Source organism: Patella vulgata, chromosome 6 (assembly GCF_932274485.2).
Source record: "Patella vulgata chromosome 6, xgPatVulg1.2, whole genome shotgun sequence".
NCBI classification, from domain to species: domain Eukaryota; kingdom Metazoa; phylum Mollusca; class Gastropoda; family Patellidae; genus Patella; species Patella vulgata.
Window position 1 is genome coordinate 40,378,206 of NC_065884.2, and position 27,006 is coordinate 40,405,211.

The 27,006-nt window shown below is 36.1% G+C and overlaps 1 protein-coding gene across 3 annotated transcripts in view; it reads right to left on the reverse strand.

The window, feature by feature from the left end:
* The window catches only part of LOC126825376 (homeodomain-interacting protein kinase 2), a 157,181-nt gene extending 136,749 nt beyond the window's left edge, over window positions 1-20,432 (reverse strand). The window contains exon 1 of one of the 3 annotated variants that reach the window (XM_050554977.2): window positions 20,014-20,432. The gene's annotated coding sequence lies outside the window, so the exon portion shown is untranslated. The remainder of the gene's footprint in view (window positions 1-20,013) is intronic. The other 2 variants (XM_050554976.2, XM_050554978.2) reach the window with 2 other exon arrangements.
* Window positions 20,433-27,006: the final 6,574 nt, after the last annotated feature.

Sequence of the window (27,006 nt, forward strand, 5' to 3'; positions counted from 1 at the left end):
GTTTTATGGTTTATGTTTAAATTTTAGTGTTTTTTTTTTTTAAACCTGGGGCATCGGCCATTATGGGGCAACAAGGAGGGTGAAAATGGACAAAAAAAAGATTTTTGAATTGAAATATATAGAAAAGCCTTTATTTTCCCATGAATGTTTTTGTATTTTAGAGACATTATTTGGGTAGTCTTGTAATATCACTTTAGAAAATTGTGTGATACCCAAGGCTTTTAGAGAAAACGACCCTTGAAAAAGCTCGAAAAACTCATTTTCGCGCATTTTTGAGCCATGACATTTAGTCAAGCCAAAGGTATCCCACAGGTTTTTCACTATTTTTCATCCCTACTCATAGCAGTTAACAAGAACCACCCAAATAACCTATGGGTAAGCATGTACTTTGTTGTAATTTTAACATTAAAGTTCTCCAAAAGCTGTTTTTGAAAATTTGAGCCAATTTTCAAGATCCCATATCTCGGCAACCGACAAAAATATTGATTTTTATTTTTAGAATTGTGATTCTAGTACTAAATGGTACAGTATGTTGAAAAATTAGAGAATTTGAAGGTGGTCACTAAAGTGTCTTGCCTGATTCTTACAGAAAGTGGCTCTTAAACACATGACCTTAAACACTGCATAAATTTAAAGTCAATCGGATATCAACTTTAGCCCCTAGAGCGTCCACAAGATTTTTTAAAGTGATCAAGGGCCATAACTCTGGCAGTAATTATCCAATATCAATAGGCTTCTTCGTCTCATGACCTTAAACACTGTGAATAAATTTAAAGTCAATCAGATATTAACTTTAGCATCTAGAGCGTCCACAAGCAATTGTGGACGGACGGACGGGGGTGACGACAATATACGACCGCATTTCAATGTGGGTGTATAAAAATAAGTAAATAGTATTTTTCTACTGTGAATAGCTTCAAATGGGAACAATAGGGATTCAAATAAGATACATCATCATCCAACCAAAATATAAAATGAATTCTTACCAGAGCCAACAGATTTGACATAAAATTCAATTCAACTAGTCAAATACATGTAAAATGAATTTGCAGTAGGCTTGATGCATGTCTTGTCTAAATGTTGTTATCTCACAAAATCACTACACAGTTTTTAAGTGGAAAGTTCCTGTGGATGTTTATTACGCAAAGCCTCCAAATGGACTGACCATTTCTATTATTATTAAGATTTCACAACACGGTGTCAGCTTGATGTGAACAACCAATTACTGCCCCTGTCTATAAGGCAACATTATTAGGTCTTCCATCAAGAAAACTCTCAAGCCAAGTCTCATTACATGTACTTCGGTTTCTGCAGCCACAAAACAGCAGGTTCTGTGTTAATCTAGAAGCAATTCTATTTTCAAACCACAATTACAAATGTGAAGTGTTTCTTAGCCTTACTGTAAAAAGTCATATATTCCTCTATTAGCAGTCATGCTTTCAAATGATTTAAATAACAATTCTAACACTGTACAGTAGCATAAAAATCAATGAAAATTTAAATAAGTAACAAAATCTGTAATGATGTACATGGTATTCTTACATACATATTCATATTTTGTATTGATATTTTTGTATTGATCTAAGTGTAGTGAACCTGCAGGATATTAAAATTAATAAAAAAGACATTTTCTACAAAGGTTAAAGAGGAATTAAAGCTTCTGAGACCTTAGCTATTGCTAAAACCTGTCTGACTCCGTCTAGAACAACCCCACGGTTTCCACTTTCAGCAGATTCTTAAGATGCCATCATGAACAGCTGATACTGGTCACAAAACAGTCCACAAGAAGAGAGAAAACCTGAGAGGTGATTAGACAACAGGGTAAAAACAAGCCAACAGTGAGGCTGATGTCCTCCGCCAAAATCCCAAAATAAATAGATGACACATATTAATTAATCGCACATTTATGTTTTTTTCAAAAGTATCAAGCAATCAAACTGATTATCAACTATACACTAAGTTTCATCACTCTCTATAAGATGGAATAAAAGTTATCTTGTCCCATAGCATCGACCAATGAAATTGCTTAGCTCTGCTTTAATCATTGTTAATCACTGAACTCAATCAAGACATTCAGCAAATGAACATCTACTTCAAGTTTAAACATTCTATTCTACCTCAATTAAAACTCAGCCATCCTTAGGGTGTAACGGTGATATAAAAATACGTTTTTTTAAATCGGATAAAAATTATGACCTCTATAGGGTCCACAAGCTAAAAACACAATTTTTCGTACAATCAGGGGCCATAATTCAGGAAGTTACGGTCCGATATGCGCGAATATCGAAAGGAACCAAGATCTTTGGATTATCAACTTAGATTTCAAGTTTCAACAAAATCGGATAAAAATTGTGACCTCTATAGTGTCCACAAGCTAAAAACGTGATTTTTCGTACAAACAGGGGCCATAATCCATGAAGTTTCGATCCAATACATGCTAATATCGTAAGGAACCGAGATCTTTTGGAGATAAACCTATATTTCAAGTTTCGTCAAAATTGGATAAGAATTGTGACCTGTAGAGTGTTCACAAACAAATTGTGGATGGACGGACGTCCAGACATCCGGACGGACAGGGGCGACGACAATATACGTCCACATGAAAATATGGGCGTATAAAAATTAAATTCTCATCATCGAACTTAGTCAAGTTAATGACATGTCCCGTACAACACAAGATTCTACGAAGGCTTATCATGGGAGGTCACTTTGGTACCATAGATGAAGCTACTAATTGGGGTCTTTTGAAGGTCATTTGAAGAAAAGGTTTTCTTGATTTGATTACAACAATAGATAGTAAGTATCATTTAATAATAAAGATTAATAGTCGTATACTGGTCGATCAAATAGCCAGACTAAGGAATCTCCAGCCTCCAGTTTATTTGTCTTGCTGATTGAAGTTGAATTTCATAATTAATTTGTGGTCCTAATTTGAATTCATAGTATGTATTGTTAATCTTTATTTACAGTCTAAAAATTTATCTTTTTTTTAGGAACAGCCAGATCTGAGTATAGGCGAGACCAACATGTACACCAATGTACAGGTACTAACAACATTTCAAAAACCAATGCTGAAATATGTATGAAATACAGAAAGAAAGTGATTCTATTGGCGAGTCATAAACTAAGATGGAGATACCGATGAAGTGGCAGAAAAGATAGTAGAGGATGCAGAATTGTATGTCATGCATGGGTCTGGTCAATATTTTAAGTGGTCTTTAATTGTAGTTAAAATATTTTACAAACCAACATCAATTGTAAAGAAGATTACCGGTCCATCAATCCTATTCTTTGTCAATGTCACCTAAGGATCTGGAGTCCTGTCAAAATTTGTAGATTTTCATTCATGTACCTGTGTCAGATCAGATCTAATTGTTACTTAGCCTACTACTACTACTGATATTAGCTGTGTTGTTATAGGGTCGCATACTTTTACAAATATTCATTATTCATTTATGGTTATCCTTTGTTAACATAAAATCTTATACCAGTAAGTTACATGTATGTACATATCGGTGAATATTTTTATTTTGAAATGTTGAATTGGTAATCTTTCTTGATTCAAACATATTTAAATACTGTTAAAATAAATTGTTACCAATATTTTATCTGTGATTTTGTGTTATGAATTCATAAGTGTCCGTACAACATAATAATTGGCATGCCCCTTTTGGTTTGTACCTGGTGAATATTTTTATATTGAAATGTTGAATTGGTAATCTTTGTTAATTTGTTTGTTCAATCATGAATTTTGTTCAAATAAATTGTTTCTAATGTTTTATGTGTGTTTTTGTGTTATAAATTCATAAGTGTCTGTACAACATATTATTGTTGTCTGTACAACACAATAATTGGTATGCCCTTTTTTGTTGTTATCACAGAAACAAGCCAACAGTGAGGCTGATGTCCCCCGCCAAAATAGGAAAATAATTAGAGGACACATATAAATTTATCACAAATTATCTTTTACAAAGTATTGAACAATCAAACAGTATATCTTTACTTATAGTCTAAGCATACAATGTTTTTGATGGAATAATTATAGCATATTAAGGGGAAAACATGCTCTATGCCTACAGATCTAGAGTTTGGTTGTATCAACGGGTCTATTTTCCATCTTGCTGCAAGTTGTGCAAAGTTCACTGTTTTCTTCCTGTCATTAAATGTCAATTCATTATTGCATACTACATATTTAATTAATTTATAATAGTTTCTTTTTCAATTTGTTTTTTCCATTTATTTGTTTATTTACCATAAAGCGGAACGGACAGACAGACAAACAGACAGACGGACGAACCCATTTTAATAGTTCCCTGCTTTCTTCGAAAGGCGGGGGACAATCAAAGTAGGAGAGTTATTGTTTTCCAAAGTCTCGACCAATCAAATTGCGTATCGCTCTGCTTACCCTGAGCAGAAAATGCTCATTATCAAACTTAGTCAAGGTATTACTGTAATGAAACTATACACCAAGTTTCATCAATCTCACTTAATTAGAACTAAAGTTATCGTGTCCCAAAGCATCAACCAATCAAATTGCTTATCTCTGCTTACCCTAAGCGGAAAATGCTCATCTTCGAACTCCATCAAGGCATTGACCTAATCAACACATACACCAAGTTTGAACATTCTAGCTCAATTAGGAAGAGAGTTATCGTGCCCCAAAGTATCAACCAATCAAATTGCTTATCTCTGCTTACCCTAAGCGGAAAATGCTCATCTTCGAACTCCATCAAGGCATTGACCTAATAAACACATACACCAAGTTTGAACATTCTAGCTCAATTAAAAGTTATCGTGTCCCAAAGCATCAACCAATCAAATTGCTTATCTCTGCTTACCCTAAGCGGAAAATGCTCATCTTCGAACTCCATCAAGGCATTGACCTAATCAACACATACACCAAGTTTGAACATTCTAGCCCAATTAGGAAGAGAGTTATCGTGTCCCAAAGCATCAACCAATCAAATTGCTTATCTCTGCTTACCCTAAGCGGAAAATGCTCATCTTCGAACTCCATCAAGGCATTGACCTAATAAACACATACACCAAGTTTGAACATTCTAGCTCAATTAGGAAGAGAGTTATTGTGTCCCAAAAAGTGTGACGGACAGACAGACGGACGGACAGACAGACGGACGAACCCATTTTAATAGTCCCCTGCTTTCTACGAAAGGCGGGGGACAATTAAGGTTCACGATAAAAACTAAGAGGTGTCCCTTACTAATTTAACATCTAAACTAACTGCACATACTGGTTTTATTGTCATAAATGTTTATATTTTCACAGGCTTTGGACTTCAATTAATACGTCTGAACAATGTCTTTTTTTGGTCCCGTACAACATAAAACATATTCCTTTTAATCTTAAATCATCTTACATTTTATATTCATTAATTCCAATAAGATACATGGATAAACTGTCAATATACAATAACATAATTATTGAATATGTAGTAATTTACAGCGTTGTCAATGTCCCGTACAACACACATGGAATCGCCCATATAATGAATCTATACTTGGAGTTTCATCACTCTCACTTAACCCTTTCAATGTTAGACGTAAATCCACTGCCTCTGCTAGACCCTTTTTTGAGGAAAAAAGTGGGTTAGGAACTAAATGCCAAACAGTTAGTAGTTATGGAAGCTTTTACGAAAATTGTTTTTGTGTGTTGGGTTGGGCTAAGAGGAAAAAATAGAATTTTGGAAATTTGCATAATCATATAGTCACGTGACGTCATGGCGGCCATTTTGGATTTCTCATTTCTCACTAAAGCTAACACGAAAACAAATTTTTCTCCATGAAATACTTATGGGATATTGTTTTTTTCACTGGATTTTGATAAAGATATATAAAATTAAAATGAACAAAAATATCAATAGCAGCCATGAGCAATGCCACCGCTCTAACACGCGCACCACGGAAACCTGACAACCCCTCAGAGCTGAAATGCAGTAGAAACCATGATTTGGCTGTAGATTTCCAAAAACGTGTAAATTCGCACTTCCAAGGGTAATTAATTTAGAAATGATACACTGAACTGCAGGCCCAACGCAAACAATACAAAAATTGCATTACATGTAAATTGGTAATAGATAAAATAATACACAAGCAATGTTACCATATCTAAAATTGTTTATGTAATTAAACAAAAATTGAATATGTAGCCTACAGAAAGAAATAATTAGTAACGTAAAAAATAATTAAAATTACCAGTCCAGTAGTAACTGGCAGTACCACTTTTCTTTTGTTTTAACTTAGCATGATTTTAAAAAATATCCTTGTGACGTGTTCCCCATTCCGAGAGTTTTTGTCAATATTATTTCATGTAAGATAATTGGTGTGCTTATTAGATATTAGATTCTATAGTATTTCTACATTAGGAATAGATGGGGGTGGGGGTGGTGGTAATAAATTAGTTTTGCATAACGACTAAATATTGGTATTGATTTAATTATGCCCCCCCCCCCCCATGGCTATTATCCTCTCAATGTACGGAATTTTTTTCTCCCGTGATTGCATAAATCTGCTTTTACATTTATTCGAGAGAGTGTTCCATAGTCAGGATCGGCGAGATGTATTCCCATCTTGAAATTAAATTTCCAGGTTGTATTGCATTCGAAGTATTGTATTAGATGCTGTACATGTACGTACGCGTGCAAACGAAAATGTCAGCCATTGCTACCGTAAATTGGTCGCTATGTTTAGTTTATCACTACACATTTTAAGAGTATTTGGAACACGTGCCAATAATTATATCCCCTTTATTTACTCTAAAATAGATAGAAAAGAATTTGAGAACAAATCTCTTAGCTAAATTACATGTTACAATATCCCAAATTGATGCTGATAACCGAAAGTCGCGATCTTTATTGTTTACATGCAAAATGTTGCTTCCCTTAAAGTTCCATAGTTTTGGCAAGAAAATTAAAAAAAACTCTTTGTTTGAAAATGCGGTAGAAATCTATTACCGCGCAGTAGAGCAGTACATGAGGCCTTTTCGCGGCACTTTACCGTGTGATGCGGTAGAGTTGACAGGTCTGGCACCACGTCTCCCGCTGCCATGACCACGCGCGGATTGCAATACCTTGTTTTTTCTTTCACTTTCATCCTCAAGTCCCATATTATTTATCACTATAGTCAGTCAATAGATCTGCTGTGGGTGTATGTTTCGTTGCCTGGCAACCTATCTTTGAAAATTAGCGCATTCACAAGGTACAACAAAATTGTCCATATCTACCAAAGTATGATTAAAAGTGAAAATGGGCTCCCTTTCGGCCCCCACACCACCTAAATGGGCAGGTTAATTCCCGGCAGCAATCCAGATGTTTGACTAGTAGGCATTGACAAACAATTATGCCCTATCAGACAATTTCCCTCTCTTAGTATGATTAACTGAAGCAGACACCCGGTCTATTTTGGCAAAAACTGTATTTTTAGCCTTCAAAACAGATATTTTATTCAAATGAGTCTGATTTGTAATGTTTTTAAAATTATGATATTTGATTCCAATCAACAAATAGATTGAACCCATATGATCATACAGATACCAGAAAATGGTTTCTAACTTGTACGGTTGCAGAGAAATAGACGGTTTTCTACAAGTCACTTTTCAAGGTTTTTGGTCTATAAAAGTGGCAATTATTATTCGATTTACATAAAATTTTCACCATGTGATGTAGTGTTGAAACTACTATTCGGATATTCGTTAACGGATACAAAATAAGGGTTATCCGAATCATTTTACTATCCGTTTACTATTCGTTACAATATATTCTAACATTCCATATGCTCTATATTTAGCCATTTTTACGTCTGATTACTTTGAAATTTTCCCCAATGCATTTGTTCACGTTCGCAGCTCTGAGCATAAATGTCAACATTATGCGTATTATTTAGTGATAGTAACTAATAAAGTTATTAATGCAATGCAACGAAAACAGTAGTCTAAATAAAAAAAATATTCATTCATTCCCTGTGCTAGTTTACGGCATACGAGTTTAGACCGTGTTTTGACATTCCACAATGAAATTTATTCATAATGACCTAGGTCACGTATATTCCCACTCACTCATTGGTTCAATAGTAGAAGATATAACTCAAATTACTTTATATATTATATTTGTTCCCTCTTGTCAGTGATGCAGGACGGGGGGCGTGACGGGAACAGCTGTCTGGTCGTTCGGATGGGGTGGGGGGGCTGACGTCTCGTGTGCACATTGGCGTGCACGTGGGGGATCCCTTGAGAGTTGGAATTCGATAGGCCTATGTATAGGAGTCGGCCGTATAGTGCCGCTGTCAGGGCGGGATTTCCCTCGTGGCACACTGTATGGGGTGCCCGTTTTCATTGGCCCAGTTCGGAGCGGTGGGACGTTAAACCCCATTTTATTTCATTTCAGTATAGGCCTACCGTATGTTTGAATGTTTTGACAAGATTTATTTAGCCTAAATTACAATGTTTTGAGAAGGATTTGAAGCAAAATTATGACAAATTAATTAGTTTGAATATGTGTTTAGTCCTATTATAATACCATAAATCACCCAGTTTGTACACAGGAATGTATCTTTAAATAGGCATAGGTACATGTACTATTGGATTGCTATGATAAATTAAACAAAGTCTCGGATACCGTACGTCCAATTAAATGGCATTGCACATCGTCATAACATCACAACAATATTCATAAAATTTAGGTTACCGGTACAATAATTAATTAAGAAATAGATAGATATCAAGGTTGTGGACCCTCTAGAGACCACAGTTTTTATCCAATTTGGATGAAACTTTAAATATATGTTTTTATCATTAAGATCTTGGTTCCTTTTGATAATTATTAACATTAGTGTTACTTTGCTCTTATTTTTTGAAAAAATTTTCACAAGTTGATTTCCTTTATTTTGTTAATGTAGAATGGTAACGAACTGCTCTTTTCATTTTCTTTGTTTTATTTGTTTCGTTTGAATTTGATTTATCTGTTTAGTTTATGATTGTTTAATTTTTGTTAATGAAGTTGATTCTTTTAAACTTCGTTTTTATTTTTGAACTCTACTTGGTGTAGGTGTTCATCAGGTAATACCTCGACTGAGTTCAATATTGAGATTAGCCGGTTGATTTGTTGGATATAAACCTTTGAATAATAGCGCCTAACAGGCAGCTGTGTTTAATTATGTTCTCCTGATTTTGATTGTTTCTGTGTGTTTGAAGTATATGTTTGTGATATGCGCTTAGAAACACTTCACGTGTAATGAAGCGCTATATAAATCGAACAATAATAATAATAATAATTATCAGAATGAGGGAAACGACCTTGCCGGAATAAATGGCACATGGTTTTATTTTACTTTTTTCATTCGTGTTGATTGAGCAAAATGATAAGTGGGAGGGTGCGGATAACAGGAGTAGTTATACTATACAAATTCCTTCACCTCATTGATTTTTTGGGATGTCAGACCGATGTCATAGATAGTCTTAACAATTACGGCTAAAGTTAGGCACGTTTTTTTCTTCGCGGCTCAAACAATTTGCAAATCGAGAGTATGATTTCGTACTCAGCATACACAGACACTCATAAACATTGAATCAAGTAAGAAATTATGAGTACCGGTATATGAACTTTAGATGTAATTTTGTTCAAGAATTTCACGTCTCCGAATAGTATTCGGATAGCCAACAAAAGTATTCGGATCACAAATCTGGATCCGATTTTCAACACTAATGTGATGCCTTATGCCATTTCTGATTTCATCAAACTAATTGAACATTTTCATTGGATCACCGGAAGTACTGTACACTTACATGTAACAAATGTATAAAATGAATTGATATTGCTGGATTTGGTTGATTCGGCGTCCATTTTATTTGATGTGTGCAATGCTTATGTGGAAACCTGTTTAATGGTTTCATTGGTACCGGAAGTGACATATGTTTAGGGTAACGTGGCACCGGTGAAACCCGTCATTACTGCATCGCAGTTCTAGTGATGATTGTTTTTACCAAAAAAACAATCATCCAACATGTTGGCCGTTTTATTTTCCACTTGAGCATATCTCAGAAACTACTTGTCGGATCGATCTGATAACTCTGTTGTATGGGAAAGTCGGCATGACTTAGAGATTAAATCTATTTCGAACATTCGGCGACAATGCGAAATGTCAGAAATCACCGAAGTTGTTGGTTTTTTAAATATTGCCATAATATTTACAATAATCGACGGATTTTAACATTTGGTACATACTGACATAGCCGGAGACAGGGCAAATAGCTACGGTACTTCAGATTTTTGATTTTCGACGAATCATCGATTATATAAAGCGCGAAATTTTGAAAATTTAAATTTTTACAAAAAAGTTTTTTATTTATGAATATTTTTTGATGACATTTTACACAGGATTAAAGGGTCATCTGACTTGAACAAAAATGTGAACAATTTTTGTCCCCAGTAATTTGAGTTGGCCGCCATTGGCTAATTCAATTTTTCGGTCCTAGATTAATTATTGATTGTTCGATTTGTATAAAACAAAGTTCAAATGCTCCGTTTTCTGAAATGTCATTTTTTTTTTTGTTACTGTTAAAGTTTTCTGTCGGCACCGGAAGCGACTTAAGTTTACCAAAAACAACAATTTTGACAGTTCGGTATCACTTTTTGAAAGCAAACATTATTTTTTTCAAATATGGTATTGAAAAGGTCCGCCCTTTAAAGGCGCACAAAATGTCGTGCTCATTTTTTTTAATTTCGGTTTTGTTTTTGGGGTATTTCGATTAAAAGTTGAAAAAAGGTGTAAAATTAAGCTATTTACAACCCATCCAGCGTTTTCATATTTTATAATATTTCTTCGTAACTTTAATAAACTCGTAGCAATAATCTATACGGAGAGAATGTACATGTACATGTATGTGAAAATTAATTTGTAATATGCACAGTTGCCGAGAAATATGCTATTTTGCATGCGTCTTTTTTCACGTTATTTAGCCTGTAAAAGAGTCCATTATCATTTGATTTCATTATTTTTTTACGATTTGATGCCTAATGCACATTTTGACTAGGGCAAACTATTTTAACATTTACACTGTCACCGGAAATGACCTCATTTGGGCAAAAACTGCATTTTTAGCATTCAAAACAGACATTTCATTCAAATGAGTCTGATTTGTAATGTTTTTCAAATTATGATATTTAATTCCAATCAACAAACAGAATGAACCCATACAATCATATAGGTACATGTACCACCAAGGCCCTACACAGCATTTTGAACTTACTTGTGCAAATATAAGTAAATTTTCAAAACCACTAGCCAAACCACTAGTGAATCTGATGTGGCACTGGTGGATGGCTTGACACTAGTATTGTCAGTGCCTGTGACACAGACAATATCCATAGACCAGTCATCCTGTCCACTGCACCCTGTTGGTTTTCTTCTCCCTGAAGACATCCACTTAGTCACAGCATCATCAGGATTAAAGTCTGCTAGTTCTGGTCCCTCTGAAGCAATGAGAATCAATTCTGATGTTCTCTTTACACCAAGGCTGCTTCTCAAATCTGACTTAATTCGTTTTTGAGCTGAAAATGACCTCTCACACTTAGCTGAGCTGATTGGCAGCACCAACATTATTTCCACTAGGTGAAGAATATTGCAGAGATCGTGTTTGAAAGGCTGTTTGCAGAGGAGCACCTGCCATAGCTGAGAATAGGACTTGTCCATAAAACTATCTGCCACCAACACTTTCAACTGCCTCCACTCGGTTTGAAATGCTGCTGTATTGCAATTCGCAGCCTTAAGTGGTTTCTGAAACCACCCTTTTAAGATTTCCACCTCATTTGTCCCAAAGCGAACAAGGTCTTTCTTGGCCTTGGGCCATGTATCATGGTGGAAAATCTTGAAACTGTTTACAACAGCTTGTGGGCCTACTTCACTCTTGTTGGTGCCAAGCAAGTTATGGAATCTTCCATCCAATTCTGTGAGAGTGACATCGATAGTCTTGTTGATAACCTGAGAGAGTGTGTTCTTCAAGTTGGCTGCATCACCTTTCATAGGAATGCCTTGGAAAGTGGGTGAATCAGTCTCCTGAGCCTCAATGCAAAGAATAAACTTTTCCTGAAAGCCACCTGGAATTGGTTCCTCCTTCATGGATTCTATTGTTGCCATGCAGTCACTTACTGCAGATACTGCAGTAGGCAGGATCAGTGTTCTTGATTGTAGCTTCAGGCTAAGCAATGCAACTTCTCCAAAAAGATCAGAAAGATAGTGGCAAAATCCAGCAAATGCAGACTTTGAAGTTGCTTGTGAATTTTGTTACCCCTGCCTTTGATGTCAGCATTTGTTGATGTGGCTGCCAAACTTTCCATGTGAGTGAAAACTGAAGAATATTGTCCATAATCAGTTGCTAAGTCGCCATCCTTCTTGCCCTGAAGAAAGACTCGAACAGCTTTATCAATGTGGGGTACCCATCTTGTTCCCTTCACTGGTGTTGGACTGTAAATTCTAGCTCCCAACTCTTCCCCAATTGTTCTTAATTCTCTCTTACTCTTGGGGCTGACGTGATAGGTCTTCCATATCAGATGTAAGCAGTCAGAAACTGTTTCAACCATGGGACACTTTTTCTGGAGTTTCATTAATGCTAACTCCAGTCTATGGGCCATACAGTGAAAGTCAATCAAATGAGGGATGTCCTCTCTCAGTTTTGCCACAACTCCATTTCTTTGTCCCATGTTCACGCTAGCGCCATCTGCACAAAATCCAATTATTTTAGTTTTGAACTCGTCATTGTCTATCCCCATTCCTGAAATTGCACTTTTGATTGCAGTTAGAACACCATCTGCATGTGCATGTTCAAGTTCTTTAAGTTCTATCAATTTGTTTTCTGGTTCTCCTTCCTGAACAATTCTTGTATATATCACCTCATTCTCTGAAATCGAACTGCCAGTTGCTCCATCTATCATGATAGACATGTAGTGAGACTTATTCAGAACTTTGATAGTGTCATCCTTTATTGTACTTGCAATTGTTGACAATATTTCTCCGCACCTCACATCATTGCTGTAGCCTGGGGTCAGTGGCAACCCATTCTTCTTTTGTAAAATAAGCAAGGACTTAAATTTTGTGAAGGGAAGTTCTTCATTGCCAATACAATACACAGTATTGAACTTTATTTTCAGTTCAGTTGAGTCTTTTTTGGCGGATTTTTTTTCAAGATCGGTAAACATCGTTTGAATGGAACTACTTCCAGTGGTGGTGGCACTGGGAGACAGACGTTTGCTCTTATCCAGAATGTGATCGCGGCATTTTTTATGCCGCTATGGGCAAGAACATTTTCTCTTTTAAACTTGTTTGAACCATTCACAAAGTCTGTTTTACCAGCCAAACTGAAGCCCGACTGGCGACAGAAGTCGCAATACATAACATTCGTTTCCTTGTCATACCGTAGCCAACAAAAATCAGTTAACCAAGATACATTAAATTCACGTTCTTTGTTGACTTTCGATTTCAATTTAAGTGGTGTAGCATCAGTATGACTGTCATTAATTTTCCCCGATTGAGACTCAATGCGAGGAGATGAAGTAGTAATAAAGTAAGACGATATTTTGTTTCGTCTGCTAGCCATGCTATCTCGTAAACTTCCGATATATACAGCGCATGCACAATGAAAATTTCCTCGCAGAGGACAATGGGATTGACCCAAATTCAAGTCAGGAAGTAAACAAGAGTAACAGTCGACCATGATCATCGCCGATTACGTTATCTATACGGAGAAAAGTTCAGATAGCTATAGTGTTAATTGGGGACTTATGTTCACTCGCCAGAAACCTAGCATTTATAAATATCTGGTCGCCATTGTCAAAATTCACTCGCAAATGCGAGTGTTTCAATCGCATTGTAGAGCCTTGAGTACCACAAAGGGTTTCTAACTTGTACGGTTGCAGAGAAATGGACGATTTTCTACAAGTCACTTTTCAAGGTTTAAAAGTGGCAATTATTATTCGATTTTCATAAAATTTTCACCATGTGATGCCTTATGCTATTGATGATTTCATAAAACTAATCTAACGTTTTCATTATCCCTGGAAGTAATGTCATTTTGGGAAAAACTGTATTTTTAGCCTCCAAAACAAACATTTTTTTTTAAGTGAGTTATATTTATTATTCGTTTAACATTATGATATTTGACTCCAATGGACTTATAGTTTGAATCAATACCATCATATAGCTGTTCAAAAATAGCTTGTCGAGAAATAACCAATTTTGTCAGGATCACTTTTTAAGCTTTTGTTCGCATTTTAATTTCCCATTTAGAAAGTCATCTAACTTAGCGGTAAGTTAGTAACAAATTTTGTCAGGATCACTTTTTTGACATATGTAACGTAACAAATGTATGAATGGAATTGATATTACCGGGTTTGATTGATTCTGCATCCATTTTATAACACGTCTGCAATGTTTATGTGGAAGTGATATGAGTTCAAGGGTAACGTGGCACCGAAAGTCACAGAAGTTCAAGGGTAACGTGGCACCAGTGAAACCCGTCATTACTGCTTCGCAGTTCTAGTTTCATATAAAAATTATCATCCATATTGATGGAAAAAAATTGAAAGCCAGTGTGAACCCTGATAGCCGATGAATTTATTTGAAATTGTCCAATCCAAAACCTGACAGAAAATACTAACAAACAACACATGCTTATATCAGGCTCTACCAAACGATAAAACATTAGCTTCACTTACAGTTCTTAGTGAATCGTTGTATTCCATAAAAGCAATATATTTAAAAAGGAGTAATATGCTATAAATTTATTTGAAATTTGAAAATAACCTACCGTACTCAAAACAAAATATTTTTTTCCTTAAATATCAGAAAGACAATCAGCACTCAATAAAAACATTGGTGAACCAATCTCGCCCATGATCTGTCAATCAAGCTAGTTTACTATTATTTTATAAAATAAAAGCAACAAAGTATTACGAAATATACACAAATGTTTTATTTATTCACAACTTATTGTCCGAAACCTTGCTATTATTATTGTTGAGTTCCAACTGTAATGAGTAAGCCTAAAAGGCTGGAATCTGCGTCAGATTCAGTCCAAACACTTTGTCTGAAAGGTCGCAGGACCAAACAATATCAATAATACCGGCAGAACCATTAACTCATCGATATTGAAATAATTTATGTATTCTGTCTGTTATTCATAATCAAGTAGTATGTGGTGGTATTTCAATTGGTGGAAGTACAAGTACATGTACATGTAGGTCCATTGGGTAAATTGTCCAGCACAATGTTATTAATAATAATTGATTTCGAAGGGGTGGAACCTTGAGATCACAATAAATATAATGGTATACAAGTTAGGGTTAGTAACACTCAGTATTCTTAATACAACCTGTAGAATCCTAACAACACTAAGAAAACAACAATACCCAGTGGTAGGGTGCCCCGTACAGCAAAAATGTTCCCTACAGAAAGTTGAAATTGACACGGCGAATGTGCATGCTCCAGTGGCTTGTCTTGAAGTGATTTCTGGCTAATCACGCAGTGCAATAACAAGAATCTATAAATAGCCATCACACGTGTATCAACTATTACAGTCGTAAAAAATCTACTGTTGACAATTCTGAATAGCAGTAATATTTAGCATTTTGGTTATTACAGCAGCTTTAGAAATTACGTTTGTTTTATTTTTGAAATTGCTTTATCATTAACTATACAGTTAGGAGCGGCATCTTTTGGTTTAGTACAAATATTTGTACTATATAGGGCAATTCCAGCGTTACTCACGTTACATTTAAAGAACCCCATCCATATTGAGATTAAGACTACAAACAACAATCTACATTGATATGTTAAATATTGTGTATGGGCATCCATCAATGATGGAAGGAAATAATAAGATAGAATGTGAACAAAAATGAAATAATTTTTTTGGGTGACATCTGAAAAACATGGTGTTACTCACGTTACATGAAATGGACACCAAAATTTTGATGTTTTGTTTGCACATAAATATTACCTTCAAGTCTAATCTCTTATTTATATTAAGTATTTATTGCAATAGGTATGGATATTATGAAGTTATTTCTTTGCAATAAAGTATGAATATATGAAAATGATCTGATTTTTTTAATGAAGTGTGTGGAAAATGTTGTTACTCACGTTACGTTACTCACGTTACATTCATATTGTAAAATCAAAACTAAAGAATACTTATAAATAAAACTTTATAAGTGACGACATGTTTCAAGATAAGTTCAAATAAATCAAACCACAGATAATACTATTTATTAGTAGTACTTTAAGATACATTATGGGAGATAAGATAAGGAGATGGCAGTTCTCGCTATAATAGTTAAAAACTAGATAGTGTAAAGGTAATTTGCTGAAAATTTCAGTCAAATTGATCCACTATGAGCTGAGAAAGAAGCCGGTGAAATTTTTGCATAGTCTCGGTTATCATTACTAAAATCATTAATATAAACAGCATAGTCTCGATTATCCGGTTTTTCTGATTTAATTATCTTTGGCCGTTAGCGGCATATAGGAATCTAATCCGGCCTACATCGAAGGCTAGCCTTGACATCGAGAGTTTATTATGGTCTGGATAAGTTAATTAATGTCTAATTGATAATTTAGATAACATTTCAGGCCTAAAGAAAGACTTGTAATAAGCAGATTTTGCTCTTGCATAATGCATGTTTAAGTCACTTATTCAACGAAGTGTTGGTAGGTTTACTTAAACAGTGATAAGTTATCTAAAATTTTCGAAATATAAGCTTACAAAAATTTTAATTTCAATTTATTAAAGTATATGTTTAAGTTCATTTAGAATAATAATAATACAGTGTCCACCACGTGACTTTTCGTACAATCAGCAGCAATAATTCGGGAAGTTACGATCCGATATAGTGTGTGTAACAGTGATATATTCAAACTGTTTTTTATATAGCCAAGGATAAAAATTCTTAACTGTAGAGGGACCACAAGCTAAAAACTCGATTTGTCGTATAATCAAGGGCTATAATTTAGGAAAGTTACAATCCGATGTGTGCAATTATCGAAAGGAGCCAAGATCTTTGAGTTATGCATTTCAAATTTCATCAAAATCATTTGAAAATTGTGACCTCTAGAGTACCGGTATCCACAAGCTAAAAACGTGATTTTTCGTACAATCAGAGGTCATAATTCGGGAAGTTACGATCCAATATGCGTGAATATCAAAAGGAACCAAGATCTTTGGGTTATAAACATGCATTTCAAGTTTCATCAAAATCAGATGAAAATTGTGAGCTCTAGAGTGCCCACAAGCTAAAAACGTGATTTTTCGTACAATCAGGGGCCATAATTCGGGAAGTTACAATCCAATATGCACGAATATCAAAAGGAACCAAGATCTTTAGGTTAAAAACATGTAGTTCAAGTTTCATCAAATCAGATGAAAATTGTTACCATAATCCATTAAGTTATGGTCCGATACAAGCCAATATCGAAAGGAACTGAGATTTTTGGGAGATGACCTATATCTCAAGTTTCGTTAAAATTGGATAAAAAATTTGACCTGTAAAGTGTCCAGGGACCATGGTTTGATACGTCCACATCAAAATGTGGGCGTATAAAAATAATTCTAGCTTCAATATATAGAGGTAATGTGTGTTAATCACATCACATATTGCGTTACTCACGTTACATAAATGATTCTGTTACTCACGTTACAAATTTGTAGGTGCCATTATATGGAGAATAAATGACATTTTACATTGAATCATTTTATTTTAAGTACATGGTCAATAGTAGATATTCTATAGAAAATATGGCTGACGTGACCATAAAAAAAATTCAACCATCATTGTTTTTCCATTTTTTGTGTTACTCACGTTACGAGTGCCATGTACTTCGTATTATATACTATAAAACTGACTCATTTGAATATCAACATTTGTTGTTATTATTTTCAATAAGGAGATGATTTACAGTTTCTGATTTCAGAAAAAAATTATTTAAATTAGTAATTAGGAACTTTTAAATCAAAAACATTATATAGCTACAAATCAGTTAATGATATTACTATATATGTCAAGGTAAATAATAATAGTGCTATATAAAAAGTTCACTAGAATTTTTACAATTTCTTTACAATTCCAAACCCTTAAGAATATATAGACCAGACAAACATAAAAAAATGGTTCTAATTGCTGTTTCATTTTTTACTAACCATGTCCACATTTGCATGGAATTGCCCAATAATATCTATGAAACACTCGTGTTAGGCAAGAACATGATACTAGCAGTAGTTTCATTTTACTTTTACAAGGTTATTTAAACAATTGTTGAGTTGCCTAACGTGCATGTTTCTAAATTCAATTTCTTGTTCCAGCTTTCTGTTAACAATGTTTCGTAAAAAAGTAGTCTTGATTATCCCGGCTTGTCAATCATACATAGAATAGTTGGTAGACTGGTTAAGTGAGACCAATTTCAAAACAAGGGCATGTAACCCATTTTTAATCAAAAGTGCCCGGAAGTTATGGCCGACACTCGTAACCATATTTCAGTCTATTATTAATTTATGGATGGTTAAACTCATAGCTTATTAAAGTAGCTAAGTCTTTAATTCAATCGAGTCAATATCATCCAAAGTCTTCGACATTGAAAATACAAATCATTTGTCAATTTAAATCAACATTGACGTTGTGATCGTACAAGGAAAAGATGGGCTTCTGATATCCAATATTACAGACAAAATAAACATTTTACCATTGGTACACGAATTGTGTACCATAATGTGTCTCAGCCCCATCTGTAACAAGGGACTCGAAGAACAGGGCTAGACTAGACATATTCCACAAGTCATGTCAAACGGTGACATCATATTCTTATTATGGAGAGCATGCGCAATAAATACTATCAGTGTAGACTGGAATAACCAGATGCTAGTGATTACCATTCGATCAAGACTTCTGGAGTATTTTCGCCGAACATAACTGATTAGAAATTGAGTAAAAACAGAAACGATTGAATGTAAATCAGTTTATATACCTTCATATTACATTATTATATGTGTTGCGACTCCTTTTGTATCAATTTCTAGATCCCAAATATTAGCGATTTAGCTTCTTTAAAGTAGCTAAGTCTCTAACTCAATATCATCCAAAATCTTCAACATTGAAAACACGATTTATTTGTCAAATTAAATCAACATTCATGTTGTGATCTTACCGGGAAAAGATGGGCTTTTGATATCCAATACATTACATGTATTTAAGACAAAAAAAACCTTTTACCATTGGTATACGAATCGTGTACCATAATGCGCTTCAGCCCCAGTTGCATCAAGAGACTCGAGGGACAAGGCTAGACACATTGCACCAAATCAAACGGCATATGTAGACCAGAATAACCAGACGCTAGAAATTTGCACTCGCTTGAGACTGCTGGCTTATTTCGCTGAACACAACTGATTTGAAATTGGAGTAAAAACGGAAACCATTGGATGTAAATCAGTTTATATACATTCATATTACAGTATTATATGCGTTGGGACCCACTTTTGTCAATGTCTAGGCCCCAAATGTTAGCGATTTAGCTCCTAAGTCCAACATGTAATTGTCAAGATATTTGGAGATATTTATTTATGGTGGGGCACCCTACCACCAGTGGCAGTGGTGAGTGGAACAAAAATTGATAGTGATGATTGTAACAGTTGTTGATGTGTGAAAATGATTAGACTGTTAAAGACACAAGGAGACGTGGAAAAATAAAAAATGTTATTATTCTCTAGTAATATTCTATCTGTAGAAGGTGTACAACCGGCACAGTGTAATGACCAACACAAAATACTTTTTTTTTTTTAAGTTGCTCGTACAACAAACGCCAAAACGGCAGCCTTTTTTTAAATAGTTTTATGATGATGGAGTAGATTCAGATTGCCATTTTGTCTTGTAAACAAGTCGGGAAATCGAACCATATTTTACATTGTTACTTTGTAACATACACTTTAAAATCGTTAAAAATCATAAAGATAAAAACCTACCTCATACTAGATATCCTAAACGGGAAATGGATATATCAAGCCGTTTATGTTTCTGGCAAATCGCACGCTAGCGAACAATGAAGGTGGAATTCCAAACGACCATGACCCTGTCCGATTACCACTTGCCTGATTTTCTGCTTGGTGTTACGATGATTTCCGTTTTCTTATTCAAATTTAGCACAACGTAATCCCCCAGTGTTGTAGTATCATTAAGAATTAACAGAAATTGTTGAAGCCCCCGAAATACGGCCCCTTGAAAGAGCCTTGGTTATAATCGCGACATGACGGTCTATTTCGACGGGGGATAGACTGCAGAATGCTTGAGAGAATCGAACGGAAACAAATATGAACTACGTCTATGTGAATGTTTCTTTCAAAGTCGTCGATTTGTCAAAATATACCACCCTAATCAGTAGCATCGGTGAACTATGGCCACCATCAGTGGTTACGTACCCATACCACAACCTTATAATAAAATTATTAATGTTATTTACGGTCACCGATTCATTCGACTCCTGCTGAGCCTCACAACGTCATGTGACGTCATTATTTCTATGAAGGCGATGAGGAAACCAACAACCAATCATATTTTACAGAAGTATTACAAGCGTTAACCTTTTATGTATAGTCAAAAATAGCCACGGATATTCATTTTTTAAACTGCGTTTACATTTTATAACAAGACGTTAATAAATAGAAAACATTAAAACAAGGTATTAAATAAACCGCATTTACATTTTATAAATCTATTTTCTCCACATTTGCAGCCCAGCAGAGTGTAGCCGGCGCATAATATTATTATAAGCGGTAGTCTACCGGGAAACAAATATTATGAATAAATATTTACTTCAACTTGTGATGATGTGTAGGCCTAAGTGGTAGACACTAGACATAAAATCAAATTACTAGCCCCCACCCCTACGCGTCAACCTTCCACCCAACCCAGGCTAGGTTATTTAAATTATAAAATAAATTTTTTAAAAAGTTAAATATCCCAGAATATAGTATATACTGAGAACTGACTTCGGATTCGTTTCAGCTATCTACTAATCTAGCCTAACCAAGTCAAACTTTGAATTTGAAATCACACAGAAAGAAACACATAATACAATTGAAATAACCGCGCGACGCGGCGCGACCGATTCGCTGCTCATATAATTTATCGGGCAGTGTAAAATTATCCTCGATTAAAGCGAGAATTTCATATTTTTAAGTTCTATTTTTAAAATGTATTAAAATAAAGCCTTAAAATAGATGGTATCTATAAACAGTCCTACCTTGTTAAAGAATAATCCCATTAATCCTCTATTGCCAGTTGAGAAATTGGCAAAATATCATTTTCAACTTCAAATTCAAACGTTTGAAGATAGCTATTTCATAGGGGGGGGGGGGAATAGAAAAACAAGGGAGGTAATTGTGTTATTATTTCCGGGGTAAATGATTTTTAAGTGTGAGAATGATACCTATGATCGTATAATGGTGAGTTGACAACCTATTGAGCAAAAAACAGAAATAATTATGTTTTGACTTTCTTAGAAAATATGAAATTCTCGCTTGTTAGATAACATATCAAAGGGCGTATACATGTGGCTCTATTCTTTGGATCCTTAAAATAGACGAGAATTGGTCTAAAAGCACATATTAATGTAGCCTATATGTATACATATAAAGTAATCTATAATCAATTTTTATACGTGGACATTGCCGTCGCCCCTGTGTGTGTGGGTGTGTGCGTGTGTCGCCTACAGGCAGCAATAATTCTTAAGTGATCGTCTTGAAATTTTACATACTTATTCCTTATACCCTAAGGATGATTGCTGTTGTTTTTGGTGTATGCCCGACCCCCAGCGACAGAGCCACGCCCATTTTTTGTATTTGTTTGTTTTTCGTCTACAGGCCGCATTTCTTAACATCTTGAAACTTTGCATACTTATTCTTTATACCCTAAGGAACACCCCTATTGTTTGAGGTGCATGCCCAACCCCCAGGGGCATAGCCACGCCCATTTTCGTTTTGTGTGTCAGTGTGTTACAGGCCACAATTCTTAATCGATCGTCTTGAAAACTTTTCATTTTTATTCCTTATACCCTAAGGATGATCCCTATTGTTTTTGGTGCATGCCCGACCCCCAGGGACAGAGACACGTCCATCTTTTCTATGTGTCTCTGTGTGTTGCCTACAGGCCACGATTCTTATTAATGGAGGGGTCGGGACAAGCAGTTGTTGACCTTGGGCTATAAGGAATACATGCATTATCCCAAGTTCCAACGCCTAGCCTTCTTTACCTCTTGTCATATTACAGCCATTTCATATTTCATTCTCTTCATTTTAAAAAGTAGGACTATAGACCGGGAGCCCAGGGGGTCAACCAAGCTGAAAAGTGTATCAATTCTCTCCTATATGGTATCAATGTATGTATATCTGGTATCATCAGAATGTAAGTCTGCCGGGTTTCTGGTGGTGGGTGTGGTATTCCACGCCCTAAATGCCATGATCCCCAACTAGGCTAGATTAGCTCAAAAGTGTACCACACGAAAATCTTACTGCAGTGTACCGTACATCTTCAGGTAATACAAAAACACTCTGACAGACATTTCTAGTGGTGGGGTACCCCTGACAGAGCTATTTAATTGCCAGACATTTGTAGTATACTATAGTAGAGTATCCCTGACAAGAGTTATCTAATTTCCAGACCAAAGCTAGGCTAGATTAGCTGAAATCTGTACCGCCTAAAACAGCTTTGGAGTTGTTCAGTACCACCACAGGGGTCATGAATGACCACTGCCAGACAGTTTGTGCGGTGGGTTACCCCTAACAGACACGCTCCAAAATGCCACGCCCCCAACTAGGCTAGCTTCGCAGGCACTGTCCCCGTGTTCTAAAAAAATAGATTTTTAGCCAGGATGCGTAGGATACCCTAGCACGTATGGAAGAGGCGATAAACTGCGATTGCAAGAAATTGATTTTTGGGTAAAAAACATTTTATGGGGCTAAAAATGCGTTTTTGAAAAATAAAATTGTTCCTACAACCGCAGTTTATCGCATCTTCCATATGTGCTAGGTATTAGTATTCTACGCATCCTGGCACAATTTTTAATTTTTTGGACCACAGGAACAGTGCCGACTAATCTATCCTAGTTGGGGGGCGTGTTATTTTGGGCGTGTCTGTTAGGGGCAACCCACCGCACAAACTGTCTGCTAGTGGTCATTCATAATTCCTGTGGTGGTACTGAAGTGAACAACTCCAAAGCTGTTTTAGGTGGTACAGATTTGAGCTAATCTAGCCTAGCTTTGGTCTGGAAATTAGATAACACTTGTCAGGGATACTCCATCACTACAAATGTCTGGCAATTAAATAGCTCTGTCAGGGGTACCCCACCACTAGAAATGTCTGTCAGAGTGTTTTTGTAATACCCGAAGATGTACGGTACATTGCTGTGCGATTTTCATGTGGTACACTTTTGAGCTAATCTATAGCCTAGTTGGGGATCGTGGCATTTTGGGCGTGGAATACCACACCCACCACCAGAAACCCGGCAGACTTACATTCTGATGATACCAGATATACATACATTGATACCATATAGGAGAAAATTGGTACACTTTTCAGCTAGGTTACCCCCCCTGGGCTCCTGCTCTACTACCATATCAATCAAATCAGGAATGTGGAGGTATATTGCAGCGTTAGCGATGCTCTAGTTTAACAAAATTATTGTAAATTCTAATCATAATTGGCGAAATACACGAACAGTCCAGACTGAACGACAGTCGTTTCAACACGGTTTTTTTATTATTATTTTGTCGTTTGTGAATCACTTCCGCATTGTCTTGATACGTTTTTCTTTTGTTTTATTACAAATGGCGCCAGAAACCATAGAAACGAAACGTGTACTGGTTATAAAATGAATGAAATGGACCAATATGGAATTCTAATTTCGAATATGAAAAATATTGAGTTAGACAGGGGCGGATCTAGGAATTTTGAAAAGGGGGGGCGCCGCAAAATGAGGGCACTGACCGCGGAGACGGGGCACGCCGTTGAGAAGGGATTCTTTTTTTTTTTTAGGAGGTGGGGGCGGGGTCCCCCAAGAAAATTATCCGTCATTTCCTTGCATCTGTAGCCATTCAAAGAGCTATTTGACTGATATTTTCGTCTAAGTAAACGTTCGGAAATCGTTGAAAAAGAGCCTTAAAATCGAGCAAAAAAGCCAGTTGAACACGCGACTCGAAAATTGTCAAGGCGAGCGAGGCATTATGATGGGAAAAAAGACGAATCTATTCCCTAGCCACTTCACTATTTAAGCCTTGTAACTTGTACGTTGTACTGTCCACACATGAAACAATGCTACATCAAGTTGCACTCATGCGCGTCGGTGATGGGCATGGGTGTATACGCTGCCGATTCCACAAGATGTCTGTCTATAGTCACTCTATAGGATTAGGGCACCGTCAGCTAAACAACAAGAATTCGTTTGCAAGTGGAAGCATTAATTAGACCAGACTGGTGTGTTTGAATCGATGGTTTGAGTCATTTGGGATCCCTGCAACGGGTTGGGAACGGACATACATAGGCGTACGGGCTCGATGACAGGTGGGGGGGGGGGGCAGAACCCGACATTTCTGGTTTACAGACAGCAGCGCCGGTCTTCCTCGAGAGGCGAAGAAGCCCCCTCTAAAGAAAATTTTGGAATATTTGACGGCTGCAAACACGTTTTCCTGCTATTTCAGCCCGTGAATAAAGCAACTTCAAAGTGGTCTAATATAGCCTAATTAAGGTGGCTGACTCAAATTCCAATCAACCAATCAATCGTTTACATTCCACGAAAACCTGACCGTTGGGAGAAAATTTTGAAAATTTAACTACCGCAAACGCGTTTTCCTGCTATTCCAGACTGTAAATATACAGCAACTTCAATTTGGTATAATATAGCCTACCTGGCTGACCCTAATTCCAAACAACCAATCAATCGTCGCGGGGTATGGGGCCCTCCCGGAGAAAAGTTCGAAAATTAAACCACCGCAAATGCGTTTTCTGCTATTCTAGCCCGTGTAAGCAACTCCAAAAGTATCCAATGGTTTTGTAACGTAAATCCCATTCTGAATTTCAACCATCCAACCATCCAATCAGACTGTTGCAGCTGCATTCACATATAAAAATCGATGCCCGAAAAATAAAATGTCGCACAAAGTAGAGTGGCTCCAGACAAAATGTTTTAATCCATAGTCAACTCAGTAGAAATTCGTGGTATTCAATTAAAAGAAAAGTAAAATTAGTGTTTTATTAGGGCTCGATGACAGTTAGGGAAGCAAAACTAGAAATGCCCGAAAAAAATTCCGGTTTACAGACAGCGGCGCCGGTTTTCTTCGAGTGGCGAAGAAGCGGAGCTGGCCTTGTATGGACCCCCGCAAGAAAATTTTAGAATATTTGACGGCCGCAAACGCGTTTTACTGCTATTCCAGCCCGTAGATGAAACAAATTTTTTATTCACTTTACCCGTCTGCCCGAAAAGTCAGCTTGCCCGAAAGTTAGGAGGGCAGCTGCCCCCTGCCCCCCCCCCCGGCTCGTACGCCTATGCGGACATATTTGGGTCTGAGAAAGGGCACTTTCAGCAGTAAAAAAGGGCACTGTCGAAAATTAGGGGTGGGGGGCGCCCCTCCCCTTAAATCCGCCTCTGTTAGAAGTTTAGCTCATAAGAGCTAAAGGTAAAAGATGTGGTCTTCTTTTCCCTTTGGTGGCTAGGTGGTTAAGACGCTGGCTCGCTAGCCTGGAGGTCGGGTGTTCGATCCCTGCATTGGCCGAGAAAGTTCATCCAGATTTTCCAACGTGGTTTCCCCTTGTCAGTGGTGCAGAAAGGGGGGCCTGACAAGGACAGTTGTCTAGTTCTTCGGATGAGACAAAAAACCGAGGTCCCGTGTATATATTGGAATGCACGTAAAAGATCCCCTGGCAGTTGGAATTCGAAATAAGAGTAGACGATAGTGCCGCTGCCCGGGCAAAATTTCTCTCATAGCACACTGTATGGCGTATGCCCGTCTTCATTAGCCCAGTATAGGAGCAGAACAGCAGGACGTTAAACCCCATTTCATTTCATTTCATTTCTTTTCCCTTTGAATCATTAGACAATTTTTTGAAAAGGACATATTTTAATAAGCAGATAAAGATAATAATAAAGGCTTTCAGATTCCATGTGAGGTGGCAATACTCCAACCACCACGACATTTTTTTCGAATGTAAAAAAAAAAATAAAATAAAATATTTTAAACAGGCCTAACGCAAGTAACCGAATATTAATTGTTATACAAACTAAGGTTTAAAAAAATTACGCGTGTACGGTAAACCATTTTTAATTTGATCTAATAATAAGAGGTCGGAGATTTTCCGCGCGGTTTGAACTGTATATACAGTGCTTGGACTAGGTGGAAATTAGACATTTTTCCTCAAATTTAGGAATGCGACCCCCACAGACAATACAGTTCTGTTGAAGAGAATCTTGTCATCAACTTGTCAAAGACAATATGTTGTATCCTAATTATCTGATACAGATGATGTGTTGTTTAGGGCATGCTAAGTATCATATTACACTGCTCTATATTTAGATGGTTTTGGATCAGTTTCTATATGAGACTTTTAATTCACATTCAAATTAAATGTTGAAAAAAAAAATAAAATAAAATAAAAATTTAATAAATAAATTTGATTCAAATATTACATAAAGTTATACTAAGCTTTTTATATTTTAAATTTGATGTAATAGAAGAAACTTTATTGCGTAAAAAATTACAAGATTATGTGCATATACAAATAAAAATAATAGAAAGATACATGCAGTAAGCAAAGATACATATACATGTACATAACTATACAAAGATACACAACTTTACAAAGACATGAACAAATTGTATACAAAAGCTCCCAAACATTCTAAAATGTCTACATTTTTATTGATCATCAGTATCTTAAATCATTGAGAGCCACGGTTGCTAAGTGGGTAA